The following is an 18,416-nucleotide window of genomic DNA, read 5'->3' as shown; positions in this document are numbered from 1 at the left end:
CTCTCCTTAGGTTGGAAAGGGCCTGCGCTTCCCATGTGTGCATTCCTGGTGCTTCAAGTGAGTTGTAGGTTAGGGCGGTGCACATGGTGCTCCCTTCAGTTTGTCCATCCTAAGTAACCCCTGGCAGTCAGAGGGCGAGTGTGTTGCAACGACGTGAACCATTCACCATGCTCTCCGTGGTGTGTGCTCATCTCAGCTCATCCAGGCTCAGGTGATGGCAGAGCAGAGAGTGGTGGCAAGAGGTCAGCCATGAGTAGGAGGGAGCAACTGGAGTGAGCTGGGACCCAAGTGGCTAGGAGTTCCAGGTTGAATTCCCAGGACTTCCCACAGCTCATTCATTCAGCTAATACTTCTTCTGCACCTGTCATGTGCTGGTGCTTCCATTGTGAACAGAACCAAATCCCTGTCCTCATGAAGATGACGTTCTAGTGGACATAAGAAATGATAAACGCAGAAGCAGATCCACGTCAGGACACATGAGTGCCGTCTACTTTGGAGTGCACAAGGTGAGATCCTTTGGGAAGGAATGTATGATACAGGAAAATGTGGGGGAGAGGATGGCCGTATCCCAGGTCTTATTTGGGTCCCTGAGATGCACCTCGTGATGTGTGGGTCCTTGGTTTGCACAGGAACGAATCCAAGAGAGAGCCACAATTCAGTAAATGTAGATTTATTCAGAGAGATATATACTCCACAGACAGAGTGGGCTGTTTCAGAAGGCAACAGAAAGGCCATGAGGCGTGAGGGTTGGGTGCTCCAGTTTAAAGGAAAAGTAGATACACACTCCACAGACAGAGTGTGGGCTGTCTCCCTCAGCAGAGAGAGCAGCCACGAGGTGTGGTTGTTAGTTTTTATGCCGTCAGTATCTTCATATGCTAATAAGTGGGAGGAATATTCCAACCGCTTTGGGGAAGGTGTTGCGATTACCAGAAATTGGGCCACCACTCACCCTTTGACCTTTCATGGTCAGCCTTGAACCTGTCCTGGCACCTGTGGGAGTGCCATATAGCATCCTGCTGTATTTCAGTGAGTGTGTATTGAAGCTCAAGATCTACTGGGAGTTGACTTTTCCACCGTCTCGGTGCTAATGGCTGTGCCATTCTTTTAATGGCTGTGCCCTGCCCCCTTCCCTCCTGTCTCATGAAGGAGCTCTGGACTGATTGCACAATTGCAGAGCAGGGGATAGAGTGGAAAGAACTTCATAAGTGGAAGGTGGAAGGCAGTGTTGGTAGTAGAAATCTCAAGTCAATTATAAAGTAAGGGTCTTCTGTTTGCTGGGATTACCTGGTGTCACATTAGGGAGCTGTGAGCCTTGGGGACTTCAGTGAGTGGGTGGCTCACTGTATATACTGTGTTGCTTCTTAGGCGGCTCAAGAACAGTTGGCTTATAGGTGACCCATTCACTCAAGCAGGGGTCTTTTTGGGGATTTTCTGCACTTGAGGATAACATGGGTCACATGGTGGGCAGGACCAGCCAGTCACAGCTTGGTCCACAGTCACCTAGTGCCCTCGCGGCTTTCATCCCATGGATGCGTCACCTCCCCCTCGATGGGGACAAGGTCACAAGTGGTGGGGCAGCTTCTCAGTGGCGAAGGCATTGCTCTCCAGACCCAACACTCAACAGCATGGACCCCTGGTGTTGGCCACAGTCTTGGCTAGATGAGGCTGTTGAGTAGCTGAGCTCATGAGACGTGGGTGCCATGCTTCCACTCTCACCAAGAGCTCTACTTTTGAAGGTTCTGGTCAGACAGCCACAAATACTCCCTAGCCCATAAACAAAGAACAGTCCCTTTCACTCGGGGAAGGGCACATAGAAGGAGAACGGATCATCCCGAGAGCAGGAGAGGCCAAATCAGTCCTGCCATCAGGGGTCTGACAGACGAGCCAGCTCAGTTCCTCTTACTAGTTGTTTACTTGGAGGATCTGGGGTATTTTGGTGACCTGCAAGTGTCAGGAAATAGTACACGAGGGCTTTGTAGATTTTCTGGTCCGGTGTTAACTCACCCCATTGTAGCTGTTGTGCAAGGAAACAAAACTTGGTGGACAACAGGCCATGGCCTCTGCTCCCTGGTGGAGCCTGGAGATTACAATGTTAAGAACAACTGCGGGGGCATCATTTCTATGTTGAGAGGCCAGATGGCCTTACATATCTCTCATGCTGGATGTCTAAGTTGCAAAGGAAAACTGGATTTCATCCAGCTCTCCAGCCAAGGAGGAGACCACAAGTGGCCTCCCCCACCAACTGTGAGCTCTTTGCCTCCACTGACAGCAGCATGTATAGCAAAAAGCTGGGCTGCCACCTGCGTTTCCGTGTAAACATCCGAGTAGCCACAGCAATGGCCTCGTGAGCGATGGTGTACCCAAGGAAGCGCTGTGTGGGACAGAGGGAGGAGTGCTGGGGTCAGACACCGGGAGGGCAGGCAGGCAGTGAGGACATCTGTGCAGTGCAGGTGCCATGGAACTGAGCCAAAGGGAGGCTGGTTTTGAAGCAGGAAGCCTGGGCAGTGCCGTGTTGTTCGTAAGAAGATCCTGGGCTCTGGATCCAAGAAGTCATTGGCTTGATTCCTGACCTCAACCCTCATCTTGGGCAAATGTTTGAAGCTTTCTGTGCCTCTGTTTCTTGGTGTCCCAAATGGGGACAATAGTAGCAATTACCTCTGAGAGTCAGGAGCGCCTTTATAGATGTCATTTCATTACGCTCACAGCAGCCCACGAGCACTGTGCTAGGTCCCCCGTTTTACACGTGGCAGACGAGTAATTTTTAATCAGTAATCATGCAACTAAGAATGGTCATAATCAGCATTTGAATTTGATCCCTGTGTCCAGATAATTTCTATTCTCACTCAGTATTACTGGAATACTAGTAAAGTCAGAACAAACACTGCTGGGAAGTGGGTGCTTGAAACATGTTTGACGTCTTTGCCATTGGGGAGTGTTGAGTTCACATTCCTCATAGCCCTTCCGAGGCTCCCTGCGTCTCCGGCTGCCCCTGGTGGGGTCTACAGGGCTCTGGGCAGCTTCTCCTTGTTCTCTAACCCCAAGGCTCTCTGCTCTCTGCAGGTTGATTCTCAACCCTGACTGCTGGGTAGAGCTAACGTCTAAAAACAAAAAAATGTGGGGAGGGTATGGCTTAGTGGTAGAGCACGTGCTTAGCATGCAAGAGGTCCTGGGTTCAATTCCCAGTACCTCCATTAAAATAAATAAAGCTCAATACTCCCCACAAAAATAAAAGAAGTATTTAAAAAATAATAAACAGTACAAAGGCCCCACTCCAGGCTGTGTTGCACTATTTTTTAAAGGCTCCCAAATGCATCCCATATGCAGGAGGGTGAGAGCTATCCCTATACACCTCTTGTGAGCTTGTCCACTCACACCAATTAGCCTCTTGAAACAGGAAAACTACTTGGCTCAGCCTAGAACTTTCTCCCGATTTCTAGACTTTTATTTGCCTACTGCACATCTCTCCTGGAGCCCACAGGCACCCAGCCAGAACTGAATCAGTTGTCTCCTCTCATGACTTGCCCCTCTTCTTGCCCTTCTTTTTTTTTTTAAATTTTTTATTCATTTATAATCATTTTACAAGGTTGTGTCAAATTCCAGTGTTCAGCACAATTTTTTAGTAATTCATGGACATATACACACTCATTGTCACATTTATTTCTCTGTGATTTATCATAACATTTTGTGTATATTTCCCTGTGCTATACAGTGTAATCTTGTTTATCTATTCTACAATTTTGAAATCCCAGTCTATCCCTTCCCACCCTCTACCCCCCTGGTAACCACAAGTTTGTATTCTCTGTCCATGAGTCTATTTCTGTCCTGTATTTATGCTTTGTTTTTGTTTTTTAGATTCCACATATGAGTGATCTCGTATGGTATTTTTCTTTCTCTTTCTGGCTTACTTCACTTAGAATGACATTCTCCAGGAGCATCCATGTTGCTGCAAATGGCATTATGTTGTTAGTTTTTATGGCTGAGCAGTATTCCATTGTATAAATATACCACGTCTTCTTTATCCAGTCACCTGTTGATGGACATTTAGGCTGTTTCCATGTTTTGGCTATTGTTAACAGTGCTGCTATGAACATTGGGGTGCAGGTGTCATCCTGAAGTAGATTTCCTTCTGGGTACAAGCCCAGGAGTGGGATTCCTGGGTCATATGGTAAGTCTATTCCTAGTCTTTTGAGGAATCTCCGCACTGTTTTCCATAGTGGCTGCACCAAACTGCATTCCCACCAGCAGTGTAGGAGGGTTCCCCTTTCTCCACAGTCTCTCCAGCATTTGTCATTTTTGGATTTTTGAATGACGGCCATTCTGACTGGTGTGAGGTGATACCTCATTGTAGTTTTGATTTGCATTTCTCTGATAATAGTGATATTGAGCATTTTTTCATGTGCTTTTTGATCATTTGTATGTCTTCCTTGGAGAGTTGCTTGTTTAGGTCTTCTGCTCATTTTTGGATTGGGTTGTTTATTTTTTTCTTATTGAGTCGTATGAGCTGCTTATATATTTTGGAGATCAAGCCTTTGTCGGTTTCACTTGCAAAAATTTTCTCCCATTCCGTAGGTTTTCTTCTTGTTTTATTTCTGGTTTCCTTTGCTCTGCAGAAGCTTGTAAGTTTCATTAGGTCCCATTTGTTTTTTCTTGCTTTTATTTCTTCTAGGAGAAAATTTTTGAAATGTATGTCAGATAATGTTTTGCCTATGTTTTCCTCTAGGAGGTTCCTGCCTTTCTTATTTCAGGGAATGGCATTATAAATTAGACACTGCCAAAGCCAGAAAGCTGGTCGGCATCTTTGTCCCCTTCCTGCCCTTCCATCACACCTGTGGCCAATCCGTCCACCTGCTGAAATGTTTTCTTCTCTCTCCTCCTGGCAGGGCCTCAGCAGGCCTTCACATGAACCTGCCAATAGTCCTCCCTGCCTCTATCTTGTCTCTTTCTAGATCACTTTGCATGTCTCCTCTACCTTGGAGGCACACAGAGCCCTTTGTGATGTGCCCCTGTGATCTCTCCACCTGGTTGCCTCACCTGCCTCCCACACCCTGTGCTCGCTTCTAGACTATTTGCAGTTCCTGGAAGGGACCTGGCTCTCTTTGGCCTCCCTCCTTTGCATGTGCAGCTCCCCAGGGAGAAATGGCCTTAACATTATAAGTTCACCTGATCAATTCTAGGGCATCTCAGAGCTCACCACAGTGGTTCTCTCCTCTGGGAGAGCCTTGGCTACAGTTCCGGCTCCCTGCCCCGAGCACCCTCTGCTGACTGTTATCCAAGCCCTCTTAACACGCCTCCTCAGCCATCATTTCACAATGAGTCCTGTGCACCTAGGAGCTCCCGGAAGCAGGGACTGTGTCTTTTTCCTCTTTATTCTCAGAGCATTGTAGAGACTCAGGTACAATGGTGGAGGACACAGTGGTTATTCTGCAATTTCTCTCGAGTTGGGGCCTAGGGGTAACAGTCTGGTGGGAAGAAGGGCTTAGGGGATTCACCCTGAAGCCACATTTTCAATTAACATTTCATGTTGTTTTTGTCTACTATTTAAAATTACGAGTCTTAAAACAGAATGATGATTTCTAAAAATTACCGATGATTGAGGAAAATGGCAGTTTTCCATATTTAAGAATATTATTTTAAGTTTGTGTGACTGGGGTGGTGGAAAATAGAAATGCAGGGGCTACTAAAGTATTCTCATCCCCTTCCCCACCCTCAGATCCTTTGGACAGAAGAGACAGAGTGATGTGAGGAGAAGGCTTGGAGGGTGCACCGTGCATTGCTTTTAAATTGTGACAGTTACTTGTGCTTTTTTTTAATTTTTTTAATGGAGGTAATGGGACTTGAACCCAGGACCTTGTGCATGCTTAGAACGTGCTTTACCACTGAGATATACCCACCCTTCCCCCCGATATTTGTGTTTTTAGTGGGCATAATATGCTGGAAGCAGGTACTTTAGCATCAGACAGTCACCTGCCTCTGACCATCACGTTAATACCTTTCCCTTGAGCTAGAGAGCTTGTCTGTTTCCAAAAGTTCAATAAATTATCTTCATTTTCTTTTTTCTTAAAAAAAAGGTATTAACTCATTTTTCTCTTTAGTATCGCCTATAAATAAAATGTGATTTTATTAACCATTTACCAAAGTGTTAAGTGTAATAAATATTAAGTACAGATTTCTGAAGCATCAGTCATCACTGAAGATCCACATTCTGCTGTTCTGTCTCTCTGTTAGTCACCTTACTTCTGGAGTTCTGGAATCGGCGCCAGGCAGTGCTTGAGTACAAATGGGACACGGTTGAGCAGGAAGAACAAGTCTGGCCAGAATAGGAGGCACGTTGTCCCCACGTGGAGATAGATGAGATTACCCAGGAAAAGCGGGTGCTGTTTAGATGCACTTTAGTGTGTTTACTTCTGGACTTGTCAGCCTTGGCTGCATGTTGGAATCACCAGGGGACCTTAAAAACTGTTGGTGCCTGGATTCCATCACTGCAAACTCTGATGGTACTCAGTGGCCTGGGGTGCATTCTGGCATAGGGAAGTTTTTAAAGCTCCTCTGGTTATTCTAATGTGCAGCCAAGTTGAAGGAGCACTGCCTGGAATGGTGGACACAGAAGGGAAGTGAGGTCCTTCCTTCATAATAACATAAAAAAGGGGAAAAGAAAAAGACTGGTATAAGTGTATATGAAAAGAGGCATTGATCTGTATCCTTTCATAACACCAATAAAAAAATGCAAAATATAAATTAGCTGCAATGACACAGATGTAGAAGGAAAGACAAATTGGTTTTTATAGTTGACTCCCATTTTTTCACATGCACCTTCATTATTGCGGCCTCCTTTTCATCGTAGACTAGGTGCCCCTTTGTCTTGAACTAAGTCCCGGTCACTGCTCCCCCTTCCTATTGGGATGTGCACAAAGAAGCATGACTCTCATCCTAAAGTCAGAGAAAGGGTAGAAGAAGCAGGGAAACATTTGTTGAGGTGCCATCAGTATTTGAGCAGTGTTTGAGCTAGGCATTTTACATAATTGGAAATGTAAATTTATTGCTGCTACTCCTGCTGCAAAATTAAAAAAAATAAAACTATATATCTTTGTATCAACATTCCAGAGCTATGAAAAGATGATTTTTGAGTCATCTGTATTATTGCTTCTTTCCATCAGCTGAGATAATTTAGAGCTGATGGTGCTTGCGGTCAGCAGCAACAGGACAGTAGGTTGTGAGCATGAATAACTCTTGGGAAAAAAATGCTTTTACTAGGATCATCTGAAAATGTCTCCAAATATTGATTTAATAAATTGAATCACAGATCTACAGAATGTTGGCACTGAAAAGATATGGAGGGAGTAGGTCAAACTCCTCTTTTTATAAATGAACAAAAATGAGGTTCAGCTACCAATAGAAAGTGACATTGGTCTTTTACAATGTAATAAGCTTCTAATAATCCCCATTATGAATAGTTCCCATTGTTTACAACTGAAGATGTGGGTAAAAGCGTATGTTGGTGAAAGACTGTACATTCAGAGATGAAAGCTGAAACTAAGACAAAATTAGATGTTCATAATGCTTTTGAGTCCTGAAAAACAAAAACTTATCATATTGGCAGCATACAAAAAATACTGAAGAAAAGTTTTTTGGTCATTTAAACTGCCAAGTTTAAATTTAAAATTGCCAACTAATAAGTTTAAATTTTCATTGAAACATGCTTGTTGAAAAATTGAAGATGAAGACTCATTTAACTTTATCATTCTTCCTTATTTAAAAAATTGCCTTATTTTTTTTTTAGTTTTTTATTTGAAGTATTTTACTTTACTTGCGAAAGCATGCTCCATTGTTTAGAGAGGCCAGCGTCGTGGTAGTGAGATCTTGCGAATGAAGTTGCCTAAATTCATATTTGAACACAGCAGCTTACTTCCTGAGTGATCTTGGACAACTTAACTTCTCTGTGCCATTGTTTCCTATAAAATAAGAATAAGAGAGTTGCTTCTTCATGACAGTGGTAAAGACGGGTCGAAGTAATATACAGAATCTACTTGGAAGGCCTCCTGGCAGAGAGGAAGGGCCATGTACTTAGTTACAGCTATTATTATACTATATCTGGTTTTATAATCCAGGTAAATCTTGAGTCTTACTGATTTCATCTCTTAAAAAATTCTAAATATAAACTCTAAAATGGAAATTCTTAAACTTCATAGTTGTAGCTAATTAACACATAAAGTTCAACCAAGAAACACACAGTAGAGACCAGTTAGCTGCAGACAGCTGTGATATTTTCTGTCCTGCACAGACTCTAAGCTGTAACTACCGTCACTTCTGAAATCAAAGGCAAGCTAAGGAACAGAGCTTTAAAGCTTGGCCTGGTCAGGTGTTCAGACCATGGCAGGGAAACAGTTTACTGTTCACATGTGAATTTTCAAAAAATAGTATTAAAACGAACACTGTACATATTTTGCTGTGCGTTTGACATCGTTAACAGAAAAGAAAAAGAAAAAAAAACAGAAAAAAACCCATGCATTTACAAACAATGAGGCTATGTCTGAAAATTATTAATTTTTTATATTATGTTTAGGATTTAGTGACCAGTTAGGAAAAATATCATTTCATTGGTGTAATCCCTTGATTGACTAAACTTGTTTTTTTAATTAGGAAGAAGAGCGTGTTCCCTTTACCACCTGGGGAAAGTGTATACATATAACCCTTTGTGCAAGTGCTCTATTTCTGGGTAAGAACCTGCCACAGACTTTTAAAATCTAATGTGAAATGCTGAGAAAACTGAAAGTCAAGCTGGGAACTATGTAGTCTCATAGAGAAAACTTTTTCCAGAGAACATCTGAGCCAATGCAGGGTGCCACTCTGGAGGTTCCACAGTCTCTTCTGCTCACAGTGCTTCACCCAATTCTTTTCACCTCATTTGTTCAAATCAGATCAGTGGTTTAGGATTCTCCAGGGTCTGATTAAGAGACCAGTTGGAGGCATTAAGATTTCTAAAATTTTCCAAGTGTAACAGCCAAGGTAAAATATCCAAAAATAGCCTAACAAAAGGATAGTAGGAACTATCAAAAAATAAAAGTAAAAACTACTGACAGGTATAAAATGTGCTTTAATCACATGATTCTAGATTAAAAGATCATATCTCCAAAGTATCAGAAATTATAAAATTCTTTTGGGTTTATTGTGAATAAAATAATATTAGTAATATAATAATTAATAAGATAATGAGAGTTTTACTTGTTCAAGAATAGCCAGATTAGAAAATAGGGCAGGAAGTCCAGATATGGGCTCTGATATCAATAATAATTTAATATAAGAGATGGAAGGCATTACAAATCAGGGAGATAAATAAAGGTTATTCAGTGAATAGAACACTTGTTAGCTACTTGGGGGGAAAAGAAAAGATTGAAATCATACAGTGAACCATATATTGTGATAAATTCCAGAAACACTTAAAAAGTAACACAATTAGAAAAAAAAAACTAGAAATAAATATGGATGAGTATACAGCCTCTAGATGAACAGTAAGTTTCAGAGGAAAGTATACAAAGATTTCCATGCATCAGAAGCATCCTAATTTTAAACAAAACACCAGAGGATGTTATTTGTTTACAAATCCGACCAGGGGCTAATTCCTTCAATACATAGAGAGTTCAGATCACTTCAAAGGTAACATCAAAAAATCTCAGGAGCGCAGAAGGCCGAAAAGATGAACACACATTCACAAAGGAAAAAATAGATGTCACACTTCAATGGTAATTCACTCAGTGCACATCAAAATGAAATAGTTTTCCACCTCTCAAGTGACACAGCTCTGTTTATGAGGATGAAATGCCAGTGATCACCAATACCATGCCTAGTTACTGGATAATTTTTGTGAAGTATGGTTGATTTACAATGCTGTGTTAAATTCTGGTGTACTCCTCAAGCTTTCTTAGAAAGCAGTCTAGCAGTTGATATCAAGAGTCAAAAATACTCATATGTTTTAATCCACTAATTCAGCTTTGAAAAACTTTTAATCAGGAATTATTTCAAAATGGCAGGGAAAAGTCAGTATGGATGCAAGTCACAGACATACTTTTATATGTATGTGTATAAATATATATATAAAATCTCAGCCAAAATATTCTTCCAACCCTTCACAAAGTAGAATAGTATGCAGTCATGAAAAAGTGTGTCCATGAAAATATTTTATGACATGTCAAAGTGTTATGATAGATTTGAGGATAAAATTAATATATAAAATGATTTGTAATATACAAACAATGCACCGTTCTGAAGGAATTATGTCTAATGTTCGAAGCAATTATTCTTATTTTATTTTTTATTCATTTTCAGAGTTGGGGTCTTTTGATTGCAGGTGACAAAATCAATCTCCAATGTGTTTAAATAACAACCAAAAAATGGGGATGCATGGGATTTATTGGTTCCTGTAAATGAAAACCTCCAGTCTGAGGTCTGGCTTCAGTCAAGGAGAGATACTCTAGCCCAGATGATGTCAAGGGCTGCTTTTGTCCTGTCTTCATTCTGTGTCCAAAGATGTCTCAGCATGATGCTTCTAGGCACGCAGCATCCCAGATCATCCATCCAAACCAAGACAGGTCCCTTTTGGCCCCTTTCTCTCTTGATAGAGGAAGCTTATGATTCACATGGGCACCAGCACATATCTCCTCACATAATAGTGGCTCTTCCTGGGTTATTTGCCAATTCTCCAATCATGTGCGAGGCCAATACAATGAGGGGTATTATTTGTCTTAAACCAACTGAGATCTACTTCTGGTGCTTCAGAAAGAGTGGGTCAATCGAGGTTAAATCACAGGACTAAAAACGAAAGGGAGGTTACTTATCCTAAAGCAAGTTCTGGGTCCTCTTCTAAGACTGGGGACAGATACAGGACAGAAGTTCTGTCCATTACTGAGTGCTTTCAAATTTTCTTTAATGAGCAAATGTTAAATTTATGATCAGAAAAGATGATAAATAAGAAACTTAAGGAAGGAGAATGGAAAGCTTTCCTGTTTCTTAAGAAATATTGAACCCATTAAGTGCTTGGAAGAAAAATGGAAATGTTTCAAGTTTGTAAAAGTTCTGAAATGAATTAGAATTGATTTTACAGACCATGTAGGAGACAGTGCTATACAGTTAGTGTGTCTTTGGGCTCTTTGAGTATTTCAGTACTTTCACATAAAAGTTGCTTCATTTGGGGCAAATTGCATCATTTCCACATGGCTCTATTTCCTCATCTGTAAAAGAGATATAATATTACTTTCCCCACAGGGTAATTGTGAGGATTTTGAAAAATAGATGTGTGCTGAGGCAATAGTAAGCATTTAAGGATTCTTAACTTTTATGTTTACTTAATACATAATTAAAAAATTATTATGCAGACTTTTAAAAAATGCATACTATTTAAATGGCCTATATGTGCTGTACAAGAGAGGAAGGCTTAATATACCTTCTATAATACATTTTTCTCAGCCTTAACTAATTTTCACATTTAATCACACACACACCAAAAAGTTATTCCTTTCACAAGCATGAAGACTTAACTGTGAAGGAAAGGATGATGAAAGAGAGTAGAGGAGAAAATAAAATGCTTTCTCTACAAACTGATGGCTTAAAAACTAAGAAAAACGCCTTTTTAAGACTTTGGTCCATCAACTGGTGACTGGATAAAGAAGATGTGGTATATTTATACAATGGAATACTACTCAGCCATAAAAACCGACAACATAATGCCATTTGCAGCAACATGGATGATCCTAGAGAATGTCATTCTAAGTGAAGTAAGCCAGAAAGAGAAAGAAAAATACCATATGAGATCGCTCATATGTGGAATCTAAAAAACAAAAACAAACAAAAACAAAGCATAAATACAGGACAGAAATAGACTCATGGACAGAGAATACAGACATGTGGTTACGGGGGGGGTAGAGGGTGGGAAGGGATAGACTGGGATTTCAAAATTGTAGAATAGATAAACAAGATAACATTGTATAGCACAGGGAAATATACACAAAATGTTATGATAAATCACAGAGAAAAAAATGTGACAATGAGTGTGTATATGTCCATGAATGACTGAAAAATTGTGCTGAAAACTGGAATTTGACACAACACTGTAAAATGATTATGAATCAATAAAAAATGTAAAAAAATAATAATAATAATTAAAAAAAGACTTTGGTCACCATATTCATAGCTAATACTTAGGTAGAGTTTTTCACATGCCTGCGGTTAATGTTCCAATTGTTTTCACAATTAGTAACTAATTGACTCATCACAATGGTCCTATAAATTGCTATTATTATCCTCCCATTATATGGGTGAGGAGATTGAAGCCCCTAGAGGTTAAGAAATTTCCACAAGTCCTCACAGCTAGCATCGGAGCTGGGATCCAGATGCAGGAGTGTGGCTCCAGGTGGGGCTTGTAAACACTCCCTCTGCTCTCCCCTGCAGGTGCAAGCCAGCCACCCGCTGTTACTGTAAATAACATGATGTGGTTCACTTAGTCCTGAAATTCACATTCTTTGTAGCTTTCTGTCTGGGGCAGTCATCAGGAGCAGCCAGGGACACTGAGTACATGCTTCTGGACTATGACCAAGAAGGTAGATGGAAGGAAAACAGTTTAAAAATGGGATCTTTAATGTGCATTCTTCAATGGGCAGGAAAAAACCTGTCAAGTGAGGAACTGAAACCCTATCAGCCACGTGCAAATTATGCTTCAGACACCCCCGCTGCCCTTGGGTCCACACAGTCAGAACTACAGGGGATCAGGGACATGAAACTTATGTAAATGCAGGGAGTAGGAATACCTGCCATTTTAAGATCTCAAGGAGTATGAAAAGCATGTGAAGCTTTCATCAGCAGAGACCTGCTGTCACTTCCACTGTTTCCCTCAGGGCATGTCCACAGCTTCACTGGTTTTATTCAGAATGAAGACGATAGCTAGCACCTGCTGACCCCTGAATCAGTGATAGGTTCTCCCTTGAAAGGAAGCATATCCCCTTCATGGGTTACAACTAGTTCATAACCTAAGTAATTCTACAGATGTAGAAGGGATACTTTCATTGGTTCTGCTATCACAGACTTCCCTCCAAAATATCATGCCACCAGTTACCCCATTTTCACCCATTAAAATATACTTAACAGGCTTCCTTCTTTAGTGCAGTTTTAGGTTTACAGAAAAATTCACAGAAAGTGGAGTTCCCATATATTCCCTATGCCCTGCACACAGCTGCTCCTGCTGTCAGCATGTTACATTACTGGATGCACTCATTCTTTTTGACATCTTTCATTCCTCCTCCCCTAAAATTTAACATGCCTGATATTCACGTCTCATGGCATTTACGTGCGATTTACATCACTTCTCACGTTTATGTGAGGTTTACAACACATGCATGTTTTCTGTTTAAGCTGGGTTGGGGGCAAGTTTTCTGTGTAAAAATACGATCATTAGTGAGTCTTATGCTGCTGGGTTTTTGGGTTGTCAGGTCCTGTTGACCATTGCTTCAGTTATTGGGATCATTGTCTAAGGACTTTCAGTGTTCATTGTATTTTCTGCAAAACTTCCCAAGAACCTGAATGGAACAGACCCAATCCAAAAGTACCTGACTGTGCAGGTGGGCCACACCCATCACTGCTTCCCTCATCAGTTTTATCATCATGGTGACCCTGAACGCCATATATGAGAAAGTGGCAATCATGATGACTGACTCTGGTAAGGTCCTCCTGCAGCTGAGATAATTTCTACACTAGTTTTAGAACCAGGTCAAAACAGAGACTATCTTTTAAGCACTTCAATTGCAGTACATTACAGTCTTTAGTTAACTTCAAGTGTAAACGTATTTTCTCTAGCCTATGTGAGAAGTGAATTAGCTCCATTTTTGCATTAGTAAAAGGGACAAAGGAAGCTTTAGAATGTCCAAACTCTGTGTAAATATGTCAGTGCTTAATAATAATTTCAATTACATTAGATAATGTACCCTATTGTTGAAAGTAAATAGTCTCTGTATTGCAAATAAGTGGAAGAGGGTCGTGGTTCCAGTGGCAGATTTGCTTGTGCGTTACGGAGAGGACAAGTAATCACACTGTTATATGTCTTCCCCCCATGCTGTTCCCGTTAGTGTAGCTCTATTCTCATCAGCTGCGACTTCTATAATAAATGTTTCTTCTCTCTGGCTTGTATCCCACCCAGCGGCTTAGCGGCCTAAGTTAGGTGCTTCCCACACGTTGCATGTGGCTGGGTGGTTCTCCCAGTGGTCTGCTCAGTTGTCATCTTCTGAAAATACTAAGACCAATTCAAATTCTGAACTAGAAGGATGACCCGTTTTATGTTCCCCAAATGCTTCTAGCAAGTTGCCCCGTGTTTTGTTTGTCTTCTTCAATAGTCCTACCTTACTGCCGTTCAGGGAGACAAGAGAATATTATTTAGCAGGATGTTTAGAAGTAGCTTTCTTTCAAATTACACCTGACAAAGGAAATTTCTTGCCCATTAGATACTTTTGTGCTTATAAATTTTAAAGAACGGGTGACTTTTTTTTTTGCCTTGTGGGATATTTCGTTCTTAGTGGGAGAAACTCTTACAACAGTGTGTACAGTTGGAATTAACATAGTGAATATGTTAAGAAATTCAAAAGAGCTGATATGAAAACAGTGTGAATTGTGTGTGTATATATATATATATATATATATATATATATATATATATATATACATATTTAGCGTGTTAACTCATGTGTCCGTGGCTTTGATTAGGGTCTCAAAGCCGTTCACAATTTTGCAGACTTAACTTTTCTTTATTCTAGCTGCAGAGCTCCCAAGGACCAGACTGACTATGAGAACAACCCAGCCATGAAGGTGTTCTTGTTCCACTTTGTCAACTACTACTCCTCGTGTTTCTACAACACATTCTTTAAGGGCAGATTTGTGACTTATCTGTGAGATCTGGTGTATTGGCTGTAAAAATACAGAAATGAAGAGGTGTGAATACAGCTTTGTGTTCTGACAGTCTAACCTGTTTCAGGTTTTCTCTTAGTTGCCCAATGAAGAGTGTCTTTACTCTCTGTTCCTTAGATATTTTAGGCATAAAATAATGACTTTATTTCATGTTAGAGCTATCCAAAATTTAAATGAGATTTTCTTTCTAATATTCCAGTGTGACTCAAGTGGCTGTCTCCTTGAACTGATGACACAGCTGACAATAATCATGGGAGGACAGTCCATCTGGAATAACATACAAGAGGTGTTACTTCCGTGAGTACTCAGTCATGTGATCTTGGGGTGAGAACGGCCCACCCACCCACGTCATTTTCCTGCGTGGCCATCTCTAGAACAGGGGAGACTCTCTGCTTATTAAAGCTCTCCAGATAAGATGATCCAGCCAACATTATAAATGTACCTGCTGTTTAATAATTATGTTTAAATACCTTCCTTTTTATGTTTAACATAAATCCTCAAGTGCTATAGTCTCTGCTTATTAGCACAGCACTGGGGACTGACTGATCAGAGCCCTTTTTGGGGCCATGAACTAAGTTTTCCTACAACTTCCTGCAAATTTCTCCTCCTTTTATATATGCATTTAAAAATCCATAACAGGAATTTGTTGAGTGCCTAGTATGTGCTAGTCACTGTATTAAATGTTGTACATATATGTATGTGTGCATGTGTGTGTGTGTACAATTTAATCACCCAAACAATCCTTATTCTTATCTTCCTTTTGCAAATGAAGATCCTGTGGCTTAAAGAGGGTAACTGATTTGCCCAAGCTCTCATTGCCAATAAGAGACCACTGTGGGACTCAGATGTAAGACCCTATCTCTCTGAATCCAGGTTCTTCTAAGAACAGAGACTCTCTTAGGGTCCTAAGGCACAGGGTTACATAATGTTTTAAGAGACACTGTCTAAAATAATAACAACAGAGGTTTTGACTTACTGTTCTCTTCCTAAAAATGAGAAAAGCAGATGTTAGCAAAGGTCACACTGTCCTTTTGATTTTCACATAAGCCCAATCCCACATCAAAGTGGACAGTCCAGTGTTATCTGCAATTTCTGAACATTTCAAGGAGCTTACTGTATTCGCTTTCTGTTGCTGTTGTAACTAGTATCCCCAAACATCATGGTAGTAGGAAGAAAAAGAAAAAGTCTCCACTAAACAACACAAATTTAACCTTGTAGGGTTCTTGAACGCAGAAGCCTGATGAAGTCAAAGTGTTGACACGGCTGTTTCTGAAGGCCTCAGGGGAAACTGTATCTTTGACTTTTCTGTCTTCCAGAGGCCACCTGCGTCTCTTGGCCTGTGACCTCTTTTCTCTGTCTCAAGGTCAGCATGGTTGTGTGCCTCTGACTCTGAACCTGTGGTCAGATCTCCTCTCCTCTCTCCCCTCTTCTGCCTCCTTCTTCCTCCTTTAACGACCCTGGTGATTACACTGAGGCCAAATCTATAATCCAGCTGGTCTCTCTTAGAGTCGACTGGTTAGCAACCTTAACCACATCTGCAACCATAGGCCCCTTTGCCAGGGAATCTGACCTCTTCCTATGTTCTGTGGATGAGGACATAGACATATTGGCGGGGAACATTTTTCTGCCTACCACACTAACCTTTTTAAGATAATTTCTGGCTTTGAGTATCTGTTTTCATGAAACTGTTGATCTCTCTTCTGTCTTGCCTTCCACACCAGCATTATGCTCCTGGCCAACCTAACTGCAGAGCTCGTCCCTCTCTGTGGTGTCCCCCAAAACCACTTACACAAGCAGGTGTTATTGTTGTTTGTAGCATGGGGGAGAAACTCAAACAACTTGAATTTTGAAATAAAAAACTTCCATCATTTTAAAATCTTCCATGCCACTATAAAATTTTATTTTTTTAACTTTGTTTTTTAATTTTTAAACTATTTTAAACTTTGTAACTTTTTTTAAACTGTACTTTTTTTCTTATCATCCTTCATTGTAGGCTCCAGAAACCTGGTATTCTGCCCACCGCATCCAAGTTTCCTTTCATTGTTTCTCCTCCCTTTCTTAACCTTCCTTCTCTCTCCCTTATTACCAAGTTTCTGTCCATTCTCTTTATAGGGCAGTTAAATTATTTTTTCTTTCTTTCTTTCTGTTTTTGCAGAGTGAACACATTTTCGTGTCAGTGTGTCCTTCCACATTTCTTCACAAGGGCTTCATCTTTCAGCTTCAGTGTGGATTCCTGGGGTCTGTCTCGAAACAAAGGCATTTCCCTTGTCCCCCAGCTCACCACGCCCCTCAAAAAAATGATTCTGATCTCCGCTGTGAAATGAAACTTTTTTTTCCCTACTGTGCAGTAGACAACCCTTAACCTGAGCTCACAGTCAGATATTTCCAGAGGAGTAAAAGTAGGTCATGTGCAAATAATACTACTTTTCTCTGTGAAAAGTAATAGATCAGATAGAGGAAACACTTAACTCAGATTACTCAAAATAATTTCCTGAAGGAAATAAGTAAATTATTTAATACTAAATTTTGTTGAATCTGGTAATCCGTGAGCTATTTTTACCAATCAAGAAGGATATATTTCCAAAACTGTTACTTAGCAATTTATGTGAAATGAAACTTGCTCACATGAACTAGTTTAAAATAAAGGATGCATTATAGTATCTGTGGTCTGTTTATACCTTCGCTTAAGTAAGCACATTGTTCTAGGTTCCAGTGAGCTGAACTTTGCCTCCATGTATTTCTACTATGGGCTAAAATATTTAGGGAATTTATTTTGAATTATGTTTCCCTTTTTTGAAAACCAGGAATTCTGAATTGTAGCCAAGTTCGAGGGTGGCTTGTTTTTTCCTCACTGCCTCTTCTCTTTGTATAAGTGCAGTTTCCTTCTTAATTTTTCATATAAAATCCTAACATACCAAAGATCTATCAATTACTCTTGCTGCACCAAAACTATACCCATCCTCAAAAATACATAGGAAAGGAAAAGAAAACTTACCAAAATTAGCGACTATTTTCATACTTTTTAAATATGTCTAAAGGAACATAATGAAATGAATTTCACCATATCTCACCTGCCTCCGCCCCCCCTATCCCATGTAGGGTTCTTGAGTAGGATTCTGGGAGCAAATTAAGGACAGTGATGCCGTGATCCAGGCTCCCTCTGGGGTCTCCCCAGCACTTGGATCGGCACCTGGTATAAAGTAGGTCTCAGTCCGAGCCAGCTGAGTGAGTGAATGACTCACAGGCATCGAATGCGTAACATCAGTGAATTAACAGCATTCTTTGTAGGACTCAGACAATAAGCTGAGTGCCCTGTGACCTTCCCAGCCTCACATACTATTTTGATGTTGGGGTCATTTCTGGGAATGTTATTCTGTACTGGACAAAAGGCTAGTACAATTCCAGGGTTAAGCAACTTTCCTAGGGAAATTTTATGATAAAATATAAAGAAAAATAGTTAAATGCCCAAAATGACATAG

General features: G+C 40.6%; 1 long non-coding RNA gene across 1 annotated transcript in view; it reads left to right on the top strand.

Moving 5' to 3' along the window:
• Window positions 1–347: 347 nt before the first annotated feature.
• LOC140695024 (uncharacterized) overlaps window positions 348–18,416 on the top strand; it is a 28,410-nt gene continuing 10,341 nt past the window's right edge. Inside the window, exons 1-3 of the long non-coding RNA XR_012070714.1 lie at window positions 348–506; window positions 8,638–8,713; window positions 15,137–15,234. This is a non-coding gene — a long non-coding RNA (uncharacterized lncRNA). The remainder of the gene's footprint in view (window positions 507–8,637; window positions 8,714–15,136; window positions 15,235–18,416) is intronic.

This window comes from Vicugna pacos, unplaced genomic scaffold (genome assembly GCF_048564905.1).
Source record: "Vicugna pacos unplaced genomic scaffold, VicPac4 scaffold_123, whole genome shotgun sequence".
NCBI lineage: Eukaryota > Metazoa > Chordata > Mammalia > Artiodactyla > Camelidae > Vicugna > Vicugna pacos.
The sequence above is the reverse complement of the archived record's forward strand: the minus strand, read 5'-3'. Positions and strand labels throughout refer to the sequence as shown.